Raw genomic sequence first — 16,999 nt, forward strand, 5'->3', positions numbered from 1 at the left:
CAATGTTGAAGCTGTTTGGGTGGTCATGTTCCTCTATTTGATCCCGGGAACTCCTCGATGACTTGCAATATCTTTATAACATATCGAAGGGGCACAATATTGCAAAACATAATTCACTTTTATTACCTCATGCATTTTTCTTTCTTTAAAGCTCACTCGCCTACATTGTGCTGCTGGAAAAGTGTTTAATGCTGCTCTCAATTGGAAGAATAACTCGAGCTAGTAGGCTTTCTTCATGAATTAAAAAAAACATGAATATGTTAATTTTAATTTACTGAAACTCATTTTATCCATTGAAAACAGAACTGTAATCAAAATCCTCGTGGTGACCCACACATTTGGAAACCGCAAATATTTCTTTGTATGGTGAATACGTTGCAAAAAGGAAACATTTTAATTTTCAAGTGAAAAACTTGGTCAATGATGCACTTTAGTCTAGTAAACCACAGGTGAGTTTTATTTTTTTAAGGGACTTCAAATTGTGTCTGATAGGGCACATTGACATTACATGATTTGTTCAGATTTACGGTGTGAAGCTGAGATTTCAACCACGTGTGCATTAATCTAGCCACTGGGTCACATATCTTCCAATCTCTAAATATATGCATATCAAAACCTTACACACATATCCAAAGCTGTAAGCTGTCTTAGAAAAAACAAGAAATCTGCTGGAACCATGGCACCTTAGACCACAAATCCTAAAATGTCATGTGTTTGAAGCACATTGAATCTAAATCACATAAACAGGTTTGCCCCTTTTCTTTCAGGATATTTTAACACTCTGACATGGTCGACATTTGGGGGAAACCTCACATACTCCAACACAATGTATTTATATTCTAAATAAGAACGACTAATTAACCAATCGCTATGAAATCAGTTTTTCCTTATACTCCCCAGTATGCCAGTGTGTTACTTTGGTGAATGCCAATGAAAAACCAAGCCTATTGAATATCACATTCAGATCTAAAATAAGAGTAAGTGTTCCATCTGGAACTGAAACACATTTGTGCCAATAATAAGTTAACCTGTGAATATACAATATTTAAATATATTGAGCATCTTCTAATCTTAGCAGCTGTATGAAGTGAGGTCAAATCCAACTCCACTCATGCCTGATGGGTAAACTAGGGGGTAAGCCCAGCAGATATTTCCAAACCCACCCTTCCAAAATAATCGCACCAAATTTGACATGCCCTTGATACTACTTCAATACCATAAAGGATTTTGGGAGCTGCCTTCCGCCTGTAACACATTATTAGTGGCTTATTCAGGGGCAGAAATTCAAGTTGCAAGCTTCTCGCCAGCCAAAAAAAGTCACTCGCCACCCGATTTCTATACATACATACATATAGCACCCCATTTCTTAATCTCGGAGAATCATGTTTAAATAGCAAATGCACATTTTGCACCCTGAGTGGCTGCACAGACGCCTCTGTGTTTAAATCTTTTGAATTTTCACTAGCATCTGTAATATGTTAGTTGTTATCTTTTTCTGTTGCCGTTTCTAAAAAATAGAATTTGTAATGTAAACCCCCAAGTAAATTAATTGTTCTTTTTCTTCAAGTGGCATGTCTATCTTCCAAATACCAGACGTCTTTTTTTGTATTTAGAACAAGTTCTGCAAAATCTGCTAAAATTTGGCTTGTTCTCATTTAAAGCTAGATGGCTAGTCTCCCATGATTACTGAATGCCTTTAAGCTTCTTTATAAGCCAACAGGAGTGCAAACAAGAATCAACAGGTCATCTCCATAGGCCAGCCAACCAAGTTCAATGCGCCCAAAATTGGGAGGGTCCATTTCTATGTCCACCATGTGAAGATTAAACAAACTGGTTGGGGGCGCCCCCCTCTCCCCCAACCCGCCGCCCCCGTTTTAGTCCTCTGTACATTTCTGTCACGGGTATAGATTCCTTCATTACTTTGCATGATTTTCATTTTCGTGCTTTCTTATATGAGCAAAGTTAATTTTAATAGCCCTTTGGGTATACACCCGTGGGCAAGTTGCAGATATGTGTTAAAGGGACGCTAAACTATCTCTGGGTATTACAGCTGCACTGTGAAGATTTAAAGGAGCACAGTGAAACAAAAGGCATTGTGATGTCACCTGCTTGTAGTCATTGTTTTATGCAAAAATAGCATGTTATGCACTAATCTCTTTTCTAATCATCCAACGTTTGCACCCCTTATTATACAGCCTATTAACAATAATGACTCCCAATTACAGACTCAATTCTGTGTCTGCAGCCCTTCACTTTTAATTCCTTCCTAATTTAAAAGGTTTTTGGAAACACAGGTAGTTAAAAAAAATATTTGACATGCCCTGTGCCAACCCACTTCTATATTTGCTTGTTTTTTTCACATTTAATATACAAACGTGAGCAGAGCTCTTCCTGCCTGAGGTCAAAAGTTAGTCTACGAGTGCTGTCTGTGAACAAATTATCATGTTCTCTGACAAAGCATCTGCGCCCCGGGCTACCTCCCACTTCTCCTGCCCCAAGAAATTGCCTTGTTCACCCACCCTTGACATCATCATAATCCCGGATACCCTCTTCACACTCACTGACACAACCATTATCCCTGATACCCACTTTAAATTAATCCATGATGTCGAGCCCTGGTGTCCCATTTAATAACTAACATTCTCCCCAATCTCTGAAACTCTGCCAATACATGATATTCCCCAATCTTTGATATCTTGACGAATTCTTAACATTCCCTTAACCCCTGACGTTCCTTCTGCAACACCTAATGTCCCGCCACCCCCAGCTGCTCCTTCTCCATTCCCACATGCTGTCTTCAACCACATCAGCCCACAACGTTCCCTGCTATGCCTCCGACAATACCTTCCTAACCCCAGCCATTCCCTCTCCAGACCCTGGCACTCTCTTCTCCTGTCTTCATTCATTCTCCCCCTTTCTGACCTCTAGCTTTCCCTTCCCCCGCTTCACCCCTTGCTGTTCTCTACTTCTTCAGCCCCTGGCATTACCTTCCTAACCCCTGACATGCCTCCCCAGCCATTCCCTCTCCAGACCCTGACGCTCTCTTCTCCTGTCTTCATTCATTCTCCCCCTTTCTGACCTCTAGCTTTCCCTTCCCCCGCTTCACCCCTTGCTGTTCTGTACCTCTCCAGCCCCCGATGCTATGTCTCCTAACCCCTGATTTATTTACTCAAGGTCCTCAATGCAGTGGACAGGCAAAAGCCTGTCCACTGACTTCCTCCCTTATACCTCATGACATTGTCTACCCCTACCTCTGATGATGTTATCACCCCTGTGCCCTCATGACATTGTCTGCCCGATCCCTGATGACTTTTTTGTTTTCCCGACCCCTCATGACCCCCCGTCCCTGATAATGTTTCCATGTCCACTGACATTCTTTCCTCCACCTCCCTTGATCTTCCCACCAATCCTTAATTCCCCAAACCCAGACCTCCACATCACCTGAGTCCTTCCATCTCCCGAAACCTCGTACCTCAAGCACCACACAAAGCTTCCAACCCACCCCGCTTCTGAAATCCCCCATGTCTTCTTCTGGCACCCCCCCAACCCACACATTCAGCACATGCCACGGAACTCCTCAGAACCCAAAATACCTCAGCTTTGTGACATCCCATGGTACTTCTGAACGCCAAAACTTACTAGAGAGTGTTAGCCCCACCCCCATAATATTGATATCTTCCAACCCCTGGAGCCTAGACTTTAGCATCTCCACACAACATTCGCACTGACGTTTCTTTCCACATGTATACAACCCTCATTTTTGACATTACCACCTAAACTTCTCAATATACCGCGTGCTGTTTCTTCTACTATATGGAACCTCCATTTTGTCATTACCATTAGCCATTTGCAGAACAGAAAACGTAAGAATTGGTCCACACATTTAAAGAAAAATATATCTGTTTATTGTTTTCATATAAAACAATAAAAATATCACATTGAGCGCATAAAAGGGCACAGTTACTCAGGGAGGGGACCATGGTCGGTAGCAGTTCCGTCTTATGCATGATGGGAAGAATGCAGCAATCAAGGGCAGTACGTTGTTTATCCCTCACTCGCCCCCCATCCACCTCCCCCACACTTTGCAGAATTTCTGTGGACAGCCTCTGGCATTGTAAATGCGCCTTTCTAAGGATGCACATCTGTCGACCTCTGCGGCTAAGTCTTGGTCTTTTGGCTGAGCCCCACATCGCAGCTATGAGCCTCTTACCCCAGCCTTACAGAGAGGAACGTGTTTTCATATCTGGTAAACTCAACTTCCCCTCCAGATTCCCAATAGCAGCACTTTCGGGTCCTGTGGAACGTGAGACCCCCAGGACCCTCCGATAGTATACAAATATTCTTCCTCCAGAAGTCCAGAATTGATTCACAACTGAAAAAAGGTACCCTGCCGCACCTCGGGCACTTAACATTGTCCACCACACCCCCACTGTGCCATTGCCACCTGAGAGTGATATGCCTGGTGTGATATTTTATATTGGATTAGGCAGAGCCTGGCGGCGATTCCGCTATCCTGCATAAACATGAGTGCTTCTACCCACTCCTCAGACTCCAGTAGACCAACATCCCTCTCTTTGTGTCGGGACAGCTCCTGGGATCTGAATGCCATCAGTACGTGGAGGTGCCTTTAGTGGCTATTCGTTCAGGTAAAAGATTGGGCTCCAAGGGGGAGCATTTCGGAACCCCCTGTAAGGCGGGGAATTGAGAACCGATGGCATGCGTTAGTTGTAAATGTCGATAGCCTTCCTCGTTTGGTAACTTGAAGGTATCCTGCAGTGGACCAAATGGAATGAGCCACGCCTTCCGCACTTCATCTGCAAGGGCCTTTCCTCCCAACTCACAAAATGGCCAATTTTTAGGATTTCAGTGATATACCTGTTTTTTCAGAGGGGCTGATCTAGCGTTGGTTTCCCACCCCAACCAATGTGAGGATGAGCATCCGCCCAAATTTGTCGGATATGTAGCATCAGTCCATGGGGCTCGGGCTCACATGGATGCCCATATACTCGAGGACAGAAATCGAGATAGAATATGGACACTGCCTAGGGATCGCCACATCCCCCCCACCCCCTGTAAAGGAAAGAGTAAAGATTTCTGCTTGTTACCCTTAAATCTGCTAAACCCCTAATATTCTGTTAGTATGTTTGTTACGGGGGGCAGGAGACCACAGGAATACTTATGCAGAGGAGCAGATCTTCTCCCTGACCCCTCCCCCCCTCCCTCTCCGGATTCCAAAGTGTCCCATGAACCCTGTGATCCCTGTCATGCCCCACCCGCTCTGAACTTCCCAAGCTAGACAACGAACCAAACACAACTGCAACCAGAACCACCCCCTCCTAACCCCCCCAACCAGAAGCACCTGTCGCCCTAACGCCATGTCAAATGGACATGGAAAAACCGAAATCTCCCCCACCCCGCACTTACCCCGCCCCGAACTGAAGCACCTCTCTCCCCCAGTCCATGCAAACCTCTCATGGACTAACTAGCTCAAACATGAGTGGGGCCTTTTCCAAGACAGCGGAAGAAGCCCTTTACGTGGGCACTTGCCCAGGCACTCTGCAGTTCAATGGCCAACTGTGCTGAAAGTTATCTGTATCCAGGAGTGGGCATGTCTTCCAAACCTTGTCATATGCTGTTCCTCATGAGAAAGTCATCTGTCCTCTGCCCGTTCCGGCAGCTACCCCTTTCCTCTAAAATTTACGAGTCCTGTGGGAATAGTGGGGCTGAGGACGTTACGCCTTCCAACAGCACTCTGCGATTCCTTTTGAGCCTTCTGGGCTGGCACTGACTGAATCATGGTTTCATACCACTCCCCCGCTTCATGTGGAGCGCCTTCACCCCATAGTAGACTTCTAGTTGTGAAGGGAAGAAGAGTGCTTACTTGATGCCACTGGAGAGCAGCCTCTTCTTGATGGATTCAAATGACTGTCATGCCCGCAGAACTTCCCTTGTGTAGTCTGGGAAGAAACCAATTCGGGAGCCGTTAAATGTAATTGGACCCGTGGCCCTGGCCGGTTTATAGTGATAACATCAAAAACAATCGTTTTTTTTATACGAAATGGGGGGTTCCCCCCAAATCCCCCCCTTTTTTTTGTTTTACCCATTTTTATTTTATTCCCGGACCCCAAAATAAATATATAATTAAAAAAGATGGAATTCGACTTTTTTTTTCCGACATTTTGACTGACCACCGCCCTGGCCATCTGCAATACTGCGTCCCTGTCCAGATAGTTCAGGAGCTGTGCAATCACAGTAAGTGGATGAGTTCCTGGGACAGGCCTGCCAGTGGGCACCCTATGAGCTCTCTCTATCGAGGGAAAAATTAGAAAGCTCCTTCGGTGCCATGAGATCTGTGAGCCATTGTTCCAGGAAGAGTTCCATGTAGGGTTCTTCTGCTTTTTCTAGTAGCCCCAGGATGCAGAGATTGTTTCTTCTCGACCTCCTTCACTTTCCTCTGCTCGGTTTTCCAGGGTCTTCAGCTTTTGTGTCACCACTAGTAGTTGCTTCTCCATTTTTCTTCTCTGCGTCCTCCGCATCCGATATTCTCTGCTCCTCCTCCCCACTCTTTAAGGAAAGCTTCTGAAAGTCCTGCCATAATGTCACTGGTGGAGGTGGTAGTCCATCCCACTAGCCCACTAGCACTTGTCCTTCCATCTACTTCATCCACTGCTCTGCCTAACGGCGATCCTCACTACCCCCAGCTGTGTATGCCTGCACTCTTATGCTTGCCCTGCTGCCCCCAGTTGCTTTATAGCTATTCACTGACCCTGACTCGGTGGTAAATCCCTGGGCCTGGTCCCCTCAGGCGACCCTATTTCCTTGCTCAGTGACTGGTATAGATCCCCCAATGTCTCCTTTCTCTCTCACCAGTCACCTTACCTTGCCCTGACAACCAGCAGGGCCAGGCCTCCCTCCCGGTCTACTATGCTGGGTGGGCCACGGTCCACCTCCCACTCCCCACTGTAGTCCTTTACTCATATTCTGCATCCTGTGTAGTAGCCTGCGGGGTAGTGTCGCCATCGCTGGGTTCCTATCCACCCTTTTGTTGAGATCACTGGCCTCCTACAACCTCATTTCTTCCTGGACCCAGCAGTTTGCTTATGTTGGTGGCAGCCCGTCCTGGTGGGATCCTCCTTTGCTCCCTCACCATGTCTACCTGGGCTGCAACTGCACACGTCTTGTGGCCAATGCTGGATTTGACTTTTATGGACTTCATTGGTTCACAGTGAGTCACCCTTTCTCAACTCTCATGCTGGACTTCCTTTGCATCTTGTACTGATGGCGGCCCTGAATCATGCTGTTCCCATCTTCATCTTGTATCCTGGCTTGCAACATTATGTGTTACTACTGACTTCTGCAGTTGAATTCGCTCTGCCCTCTTGCTTCTCTGCTCTTTTTGACTGATTACTCTCTGTTCTCTCCTCCCCTTCCTTTCTACCTTTTCCCCCCCATCTCCTCCCCTTACTTTCTTCTATGCACTTACACAGAATTGTCCCTGGACCTAGTATGATAGCAACCTCGTCTGTCGCTCCCCCATCCCCTTACTGTCCCCCCGCATCCACTCCCTCCAGCACTATCTGAAACGTTGTCAGGCCTAGTACGACAGTTGCTTGTTTTGTTCTTCCCCTCCCTTTCTGCACCCCTCTCCCTCACCTTTAGTTTTTCTCTGGCTCTACCAGAAATGTCGTCAGGCCGAGTAAGATAGTTAATTTCACATCCTTACAACAATAGTCTTACAGGCCATGAACAGTATTTTCCCTTGTTCCCTCCCTTGCCTTGAAGCGTTTTGAAACACATTGTGTATAGGCGCTACTATCATATCATGTCTGTTTCTATTTCCTACCGGCCCGCAGGCAAGATGGCATCCACCCCTCCTAAATTGCATGGGTCTTCGGCGCCTCTGTCCGTAAACATCAGACCCCGTTCCAGCATACGCAGCACCAGCCAGGCTCCCGCTCTCCCAGGACATCAGATGGAAGCTGTGTCCCTTGAAGATGCTGTCAGTGTCCCCGGACTGCTCCAGCAGCCGAGGATTAAGCCCACTGCTGGTCTGGTTCTTGCACCTAGACCCGGGGATATGCACCTTTGTTCGTCTGGCAGTTGTCGTTCCTCTCCGCCAACCAGGTGCCGGCAGCCGTGCCGCTTGTGTTTTTCCTTTCCTGCCCACAGCCGCCCGGGTCCACTGGAGATAGTTCTGTCCAGGTCAGCACCCCACGTTGCCCGCTGACTCCTCCACCGTATAGACCCTCCGATTCCAAGTGCTCCGCCGGCACACCTCTGCTCTCTCAAAGCCCTGGCAAGATGGGGCTGCTGCAGGAGCATTCCTCAACTGCCACGGCTCCCGCCTGCTGCCAGGCTCTGTTTTTCCCCGGGAAAGAAGCTGGCCGGCCTCAATCCCCTCCTGCACGCCACAATGTGGTTTTGGCACTGATTATCAGCCTTTTAGCCAGTATATTTCATCAGGATTTTGGTGGCCTCGCGTAGCACCAAGAGCCACGTCTACATCTCTCTGCTGCTCTGCTACACGCATTTTAAAAATCTCCCTGACCCCACAAGCTATGATGTCTCCCTGATTCTAAATCAAGATATAGATTACATTGTGAACAGCAATTAGCTAATATTGTTGCCAATTCCTCTACATTGATTAATATTTTGAATGGTGATACTTTTGAAAGTTGTTCAGAAAAATAATACTTCCCTGCCTACCTTTAAAACACAGCAAGTGAATACACCAGGTCTAGGTTATATAATCTTAGAATTTGCACATGGGGAAGGGTGCTCAACCAATCGGTGTACCGCCTGTGTTTCTCCAGCCACTCAAATCTCTTCCCTGAGTACTGTGAGAAACCTGAAGGTGTCTCACCTGCTAGTCCCCAGGGATCTAACATCCAGGTGGCCAGGACACGACCATCGCTATTGGATCCAGATCCTGGGGGTGCACCAGTGTGGGAGGATCCCCTCCTGGATGGGGTGTTCTTCGGGGAGTGGAAGTGGGAAACCGAAGGCTGAGACACGGTACCTCCTTCCTTTTGACCCCATAGGATAGTTCGAAACTAACCCTCCACCCCCTTTTCCTACACAAACACTTTCTCACACTGCAAAAAACAACAGACTAACACCAGAGCCGTTTTCCTGACATGTCCCAACACAAGTGTCGGGCAATTGCCGATAACTACACCACCTGACAGCCCTGTGCCTTCCCCACAGGAATAAAATGCAGAGCGCAAGAGCACACTTTGAGCAAGGCGAACGCATGATGAAGCAGCTATTCCGGGACAGCAGTTCAAACAGAGGAGAAAGGCGGAGGAAACTGAAAGGACGACAAGAAGGGAATTGCCAGTGCCCTTTTCAACCCAGGGCTGCAAAGCCTTTGATAAAAGAACAGTAAAACCGGGAATTGCAGCTGGCAATTGGTGTGGCAGATGTCAACGGTACACAGGGCCCTCCTGTACTGATATCCAGGGTGGGGAAAAGAGCTTACCGCCGTGGTACCGTCCGACTCCAGCGGATGAAAAGCCAGCGAGTTCAGCTCAGCCGGTGAGTTGGATGAAACTGATAGTGGTCCGGACTGTGTTAAGCTCAAAGTTGCACTGACAACATTTGCGTAAAAGAAAAGAATATAATACACAAGGGTCTTTTGTGAACAAGCAAGGTATTAGGGTTAGAGTGGTCTGGCACGACTTAATACCCCGCTCCTGAACAAGGAGGATATGTTGAATTGAGAAAACTACAAGAACCAAGAGGCCCTAGGGGAGGCCAGCGAGAGATGTCAAAGTGGTCACACAAGGGTCGAGTCAAAACCCCTTGTACAGTCGAAAGTCTTTGACACGTTAAGACAGAATTGAACAGCTAAGTGAACTGCATTGTGGTGGCAAACGTGAGCCCGACTGAGTGATGTCCATAAGGAGCTGTTGATCTGAGCCCGATTGAAGGAGGCTGACGTTGTGAAGGGGCTCAGAGCCCGGCTGAGGGGTATCCTTGGGTGAAGAGTAATCGCCTGACGTGAAGATTAGTAGAATGAACTTTTGTTTGTTGTGTGTGATTACATTGTTGTCTCCCCATCTGCAATTAATACACATACTGCTTGTCTGTTATATAGTTAACATCTGCGCTCAAATGCAGTTTATTCTTCTTGGTGCGCGTTAAAAGTTCTCAAAATCAATCAAAATGATACATCAAGCCCTCTGAAGCAAGAGACGTTGCATAAAATAGACTTTGGCACAGAAGGCCCTGATATTGGAAAAAGGAACTCCAGAGAAGCCCAGAAGTGTGCTGTGCTCGAGTCCCGCCTTGTCCCGTGCGTCAAACGTGGGGAAGGGAGACCCTGGCCATAACATTCTGACTTATCATTTTGAGAACACTTCTTTCTTTTTCTGTGAACATTATCCCGCACTATTTTGTAGCATAGTGGTAAGGATTGGCAATAGGTTTTTCTTAGTATAGGCCCTTTTTATTTGACTAGACTCCACTAGGACTATATTATTATTATTATTATTTGTTCGTAGCTTGCTCCCATATTAGATTTAGGTTTAGATTAGGCGTTTATCTCACCCATTTTTACAGTTTAATAAATACCCTTGAACTGTGATCACGTGTCTGTCTTTCTTTGATACCATTCCTTCCTTACAGTAGCCACCAGTTTTGTCCCCCGGCATCACCACCACCACACTCTCCTGCCCCAAGTCCTCCCCCAAACTATCTCAGTCTCCCCCCACCCCACTTACCTTCTTGTGCTCCCAGCACCGCTACACCTTCCTGTGCCGCCATAGAAATGCCTATTTACTATGGCGACCGCAATCTTTTTTTTTCCCACTGGAGATTGGGCTCCCGCAATGTGCGCGGAACCTGCCTCCAGTAAAATAAGTAAATATAATACAACTATTTGCACATTTGATGAACCTAGGGGTGTGAATAGCAATAATTCCCACTTGGGGGTGGGGGCGTACATGGCAGGTAAGTTTCTGAGCCCTCGCCGAGCCCCTCGCTTAGATCGGGCAGGCCATTACCAGCTTTGTATGCCGTCCCATGTAGGGGTGATTGCTACAATTTTTTCTACTAAGCCAAATCACCACCCTACTGGTTTCAAAGTGCCATGGCTTGTCTGTAAATTAGTATGTTGGGCACCCGCAGCACAAGTAAACCCTAGTCTGCAGAGGAATGGGAAGTGGTGAAGCCACAGGGTAAGGAGGGTGCTTGTCAATCCAATCAATGTAGATCCATAGGTCAGGATTGCAGAAATTAGGAGGGTCAAATCTAAGGAGAAGGGAATATTTACACGAGGACCATTTCAGTAATATGTATTACTTGTGTGTCTCTGTGGTGGACTTGAGCTGTGCCCAAAGAGATCCTTGAAGTTTGTCATCTTTCATTGGCCATGTGTATGTTTAATTTCTTCCACTAAACAAAATCCAGAATTGTAATTCAGAACCAGGCCTAGTGGCCAAGACAAGAAGCGAATGTGAACAGAGAGAAACAGGTTAATTCGGGAGGCATAGGTCTTGTGTGAAATGTTATAGTGATATCTTTGGCTCAGGGGTGCTCAGATTTTGAGGCCTTCAACATTGCCTGGATGCCATTGCTAGCCTGGGCGTGTTGCAACAATTCACAAGGGAACATGTGAGCAAAGCTGTTCTACTTACTCCCAACACCCCGAATTACCTGAGGATGTGCTTTGAACTGTACCTCCTCCTCCATTACCTGAGAGTAATGCCTTGAACCGACCTACCTGCAAGTTCTTTAGATCTGATAGGAACTTAATGGGGATCGTTGTTGTGGTGTTGGAGGCTGGATTCCTCTTGGGCTGCGGCTGACCGTTTGGGAAGGTAATCCATAATGCAGCTTTGTGTATCTTTCTCAACCTGCATCACCGTTACCTTGTCCTGTTAAGAGGGCTACAGGGGAACTCTTAGGTCGAACCAGGGCATCGAGCCTGCTAACCAGCTTTCTTTTGCAGGTCTACTTTGGGCATTATAGTTCTTTGCGTGAACAGAGTGCCATATAAGTGTATTATGTATATACTTGCTTACTTTTGTGGAATGAAGACCTTCTGGGTGCTTCAGAGCTCCTGTAGGCCTTGTGCAAAACAACAACGTAAAACGACTTTAAATAATATAATATGACCTGACACGCGCAACACCAACATTGAGTAAAACAAATACAAAATGAATGGGTAGGTGCAGGAGAATACATGAATAAACAAATTAAAAATGAAAAGAAGGAACATTCTCTTGCAATGCAGAGCAATTGTTTAGTAAGTACACTGCAAAAACGCTGATGTCCTTCTTTACTCTGGCATGGAAATAACAATGTATAGTGCTGTATTTTCCCAAGTACCTGGTTTTGGATTAGAGCATATGCTTGGTTAAATAAAACAGACATGAAAAGCAAAATATCCCTCTTAAAAATAAACGCCTGGTTTGAAAGCTATTTAGGCTTGTTTTAAATAGAAAATGGTTAAATAATATCTTTTTAAAAAAAATGTTTAATTAAAAACTACAGTGCTAACAAAAAGAAAAAACTTTTGTTTCAGAAGCATCAGCTCTTCATTCCTTTACTGCAGGCACAGTGGTTTACAGAAATGTCTGCGGACTCGTGAGGCCTCAGGATGAACTCCCCTTATGTTCAAGAGGAAGCTTCAGGAGTGCATTTAGGTAGTTTACAACAGCGCAAACATGTTTGATATTTTGTCCAGAGGAGATCAAATGCCACCATGCCGCCATATCCCCATCCAGAGGGGCGAATTCGCCTAGATAGGCAGAGCGGTGGTTGCAGATACCTGAACACTTTAGAATTAAATGTTTCAACGTTTCGACTGAAGCAGCGCAAAAACGACAGAGATTGTTAGTTACAGTTGGATGTTTCCTTTGAAATAGAATTTCCTTCGAATTCAGGGTGTTTAAACGAAAACGAAGGAATTGTTCACGATAGAAACGGGAATAGCATTGAATCAAATATTGAGGTTGGCAGTTTAGTTTTTTTGTGCGTTGCCTAGCCATTGGGATGACACAAGTTTTGTACTATTTTCAACATTAACGATCCATGACCAAGCTTCAAATTTTCTTTTGACAAGTTGGGGGCGGGAGAATAGATCAAAGTTGTTGATTTCTGTAGCAACAATCCAATCTTGAACTCTTATGTACCATTGATCTAGCAAGAAACTGAATTTTGGGTCATTAGTGGTAGTAAATATTTTATAGGCTGGCACCCCACCCGTCTCTTTCATCTTCTGCCACAGCAGGATGGACTTCCAAATCACGTGAGTGTAGAGGGAGTTCAACGATAGTTCATGGCGTATCAAAATAATTGAAACACAGGCTGGAAGATTGAGAACACGTCTCCAGAAGAGGCCCTCCAGTTGATGCCATTTTTGCTCACTGATATTCCAGCCGGCTTCTGCGCCAAATGTTAGAATGGGAACTACCTTTTGGAGGTAGAACGTTAGGACTGTAATTAAGGAAAATTTTCCAAAGCTTTTATTGAGCTTAGCCGCTTGAAGCGCTAATCTTGCAGATTTCAGTTTTAGATCCTTTAGCCACTGCTCTTCACAGATTGAGTTGTTAAACTGAATTCCCAGGTAAGCGGATCGAGTGGACTGAGATTAGTGGCTGGCCGCCGACAGCCCACTTAAATGCACAATCCTTTCTGCTGGTTATAGAGCCGATTGACAGAATTTTCGTTTTGTCTGTATTGATTACGAGTTCATTGATGGTTAAGTAATCAAAGAGACAATCTAGAAGGCGTTGTAGGCCAATCTGTGTTTTGTCGATCATAACCAGGTCATCGGCGTATGCGATGTATCGTACAAAGGACTTATTTAGTCTTGGAGGAAAGCAGTGGGCCTGCACAAGATGAATCGGGAGATCTGCCAGAAATAATTTGAAAAGGTCGGCAGCAAGCGGACAGCCTTGCTTGACTCCCCTTGTAGTAGAAAATCTGTCAGATAAAACGCTGTTCTTGTTAATGCGAACACGAAATGAAGTGTTCGCGTGGAGAGCCATGATTGGGTTGAGGATGTCCCCTGGGCAGTTCCATTTGATTAATTTTGGCCAGAGAAAATCACGGTTAATGCCGTCAAATGCTTGCTTCATATCAATGAAGGCTAGGTGAAGTTTGGTTTTTCATTTTAGGGCATCGAGTTTCAATGTTGTTAAGATTGAAAGATTTACATCCACTCCTGTTCCCTTTGAAAACCCTGTTTGACGAACATCCAAAATTCCCGCTTTTGTCGCCCAATTGACCAACATCAATCTTAGGTTGGAGCCGAACAGTTTGCCAATACAGTCCAAGAGGGCAATGGGGCGATAGTTTTCAGGTGCATCCCAACTGCCTTTCTTGTGAATCGGAATCATGATTGCAGTAAGCCAAGACTTAGACAATCTATTAGAACTAGCAATCTTTTGAAAGAGACACTGAATAAAAGGGGCCCAAATTTGTGGATTTCTTTTTAGCATCACGTTGCTAATCATGTCTGGACCAGCTGCACTAGAGTTTTTGAGCGTCTTGATGGCATCGACAATTTCAATATGCGACATTTGTACATCCCAAGGCACTCGTTTAGCTTCAGGAACTGGCTTGTGCGCCTTAGACTGACTATTAAACACTGCCGTGAAGTGCTTGCACCAAGTGTCGCCAGGGATCGTATTCAGCATCGAGTTTGAGCTTGTTGACGGTCCCATATTCAAGATTTTTCAAGTGTCACGTGTGTTCTTGGTGATCAGCAGCTTCATCAGGAGTTCAGCCTGATCTTGAGCAACAATGAATTTATGTGATCTAATCCAATTTCGATAGATCACTCTTCTTTTGACTTTATCACGCACAATTGACCTGGAGACATTTTTTTGTTCTTTGCTGAACCAATGATTATGGCCTTTATGTTGCTGAGATGCATCACTTTTTGATATTATGAAGGTTGATAGTTGGAAGTGGAGTATAGTCTACGCCAATTGGCAGATTTATCACATTTTCAGTTAGCGAGCACATCTTCTTAACGCTTAATCTTAAGCGATTTCCACTTGGATGTGCCTCGACTGGTGCCGAATATAAGAGCGCAGAGTCAGGCGCTGGCAATAGACACTCAAGTTTTAATAGCATGTGGTCACTCTTGGTCGATTTTAGGGAGTGTAGAGTGATAACCTTCTCCTCAAAATTCCTAGACACCCAGAAATAATCAATAATGCTGTGTATTGACTTGCGATGCCAAGTAGGTTGTGCCGGCGTGTCACCTCGCACCCCACCATTCAACATCAAGCAGTTATGTATCTCCATTACATTTGTCCAACGTTGCTCTTTCGCGCCCAGCTCCTCGTAGGCAAGTTGACAAAAACAGTTTGAATGTGGATCGAACTTGAACCATGAACCATTTAGGTCACCACAGCAGATGATTGTCAGGTTGTTGTATTTCAAGATTGCGTCATCCATTAGCGAACTAATAGCGGTGGTGAAGACGGATTCATTTATTTTCGCTGGGTTCCAATAGCAATTGATAAGCAGCAAGGAAGAAAATACATTTGAATTGACAGACCGTGAGTGCATAATTGATCCTTGTACATAGGGGTTTGGATTTGAACAGATTGGAGTAGACCAGTTTTGGGACAGCCGGACCATGGTCAATAGCCCTGCACACGGGCGCCCTTTTGTGTTTTTAATGACAGGATTAATCAATGTGACATAACCGTCTCTCATTGGTGGATCAACCAACCAAGTCTCTTGCAGACAGATAGCGAAAAACATCATCTAACGGAACATCAAACCCCTGGTTCCACAATAGAATGGAGGAGATGGCGTCCTGCTGGCACAATCATGGCTAATCTGGTTTCTCTGATAACTTACTTTTTTCTCATGTCGAGAACTTAAGTCGCCTGGTCTCACATCAGAAATCATGCTGTGGCGTAAAGGTCTCACCTCTGCTGGGTTTTTACCGGCTTATCTATGAGCCGGCTGCTCTGAGTTGGTGCTCCGAGATTGCTTTTCTGGTTCAACAGAGATATCGAAGCCAAACATCAGTAGATCATCAGCTGCTTTGAGCAGAGTGTTAAGTACTCCAGCAGCATCGATGTGTAGCAACACAGCATCAGAGCAAAGTTCGTTCACATATTCAACGATTTTAGTGTCTTCCGAGTTGATCAGCCGCAGAGGTGGAATATGTTTGAATAGACGCAATACATTTGCTCGATTGAAGTTCAGCTCATTGTCGTCCCTGTGGATATTTTGTAGTCTTAATTTGCACTTATGGTCGTTTGGCCGATGTGAGTGCAGAGCTTTAGACCTCGGTGAAGGGCGGGTTTGCTGTTTGCGTTGATTAGTGGTGAATTTTGGATTTAGACTCAATGTAGCGACCATGAGATTTGTGTCTTCCTTGTTTGAAGTGGTTGAGCAACTTCCTTGCACTACATGCCACTTCGAAGGAGATCGACTTTCCCTTAGGTGAGCAGCTCTCAAAGGCGACTGCGACTCAGACAGGTTTTCTTCGCTGGTGGGATGCGACATTTCATTATCGCTTGAATTTGAATAGGTAGAGAGATCGCATAAGTCTGGAGAATCTGATTTCACTGAGATGACTGAAGGACTGTCATCTGAGTTTAAGCGTTGCCGCTTGGCGCCATGTTTCAGGGGTGGCATCATTGCGTTGTTTTGCGATGCTGTGGGACCATTCGCACCCTCATGATGGCGCTTGAAGAGACCTAACCGCGGAGGAGTGGTCAGGTTTCTTCTAAAACTTTTCGTGGATGAGTGAGTTGCCGGTTTTACTTTTTTGACCATTGTAGTCGGCTTCGCAGATTTGGCTTGAGCCGTGTGCTTTGCTTTTGTGCTGGCGGCAATTGATTTTATAGAGCAGCCAACTGTTCCATTTTTTGCTGGCCCTGTGAAAATGCCATATGTGAATGGAACACTTTCCTGATGATCGGCTGGTGTTGCGGCAGTTGTTGATTGCATTTCGACTTGAGTGGGCACTTCCGCAGCCGCTGTTGGCAACTTAGAATCCGACAAGGCTTGCAGGGGG

At 45.6% G+C, this 16,999-nt stretch overlaps 1 protein-coding gene across 2 annotated transcripts in view; it reads left to right on the plus strand.

Annotated features, from left to right (window-relative positions):
• The window catches only part of AGL (amylo-alpha-1,6-glucosidase and 4-alpha-glucanotransferase), a 973,499-nt gene that overhangs the window by 1,104 nt on the left and 955,396 nt on the right, over window positions 1-16,999 (plus strand). The window lies entirely within an intron of this gene.

Source organism: Ambystoma mexicanum, chromosome 1q (genome assembly GCF_040938575.1).
Source record: "Ambystoma mexicanum isolate Mex_15411 chromosome 1q, UKY_AmexF1_1, whole genome shotgun sequence".
Lineage (NCBI taxonomy): Eukaryota > Metazoa > Chordata > Amphibia > Caudata > Ambystomatidae > Ambystoma > Ambystoma mexicanum.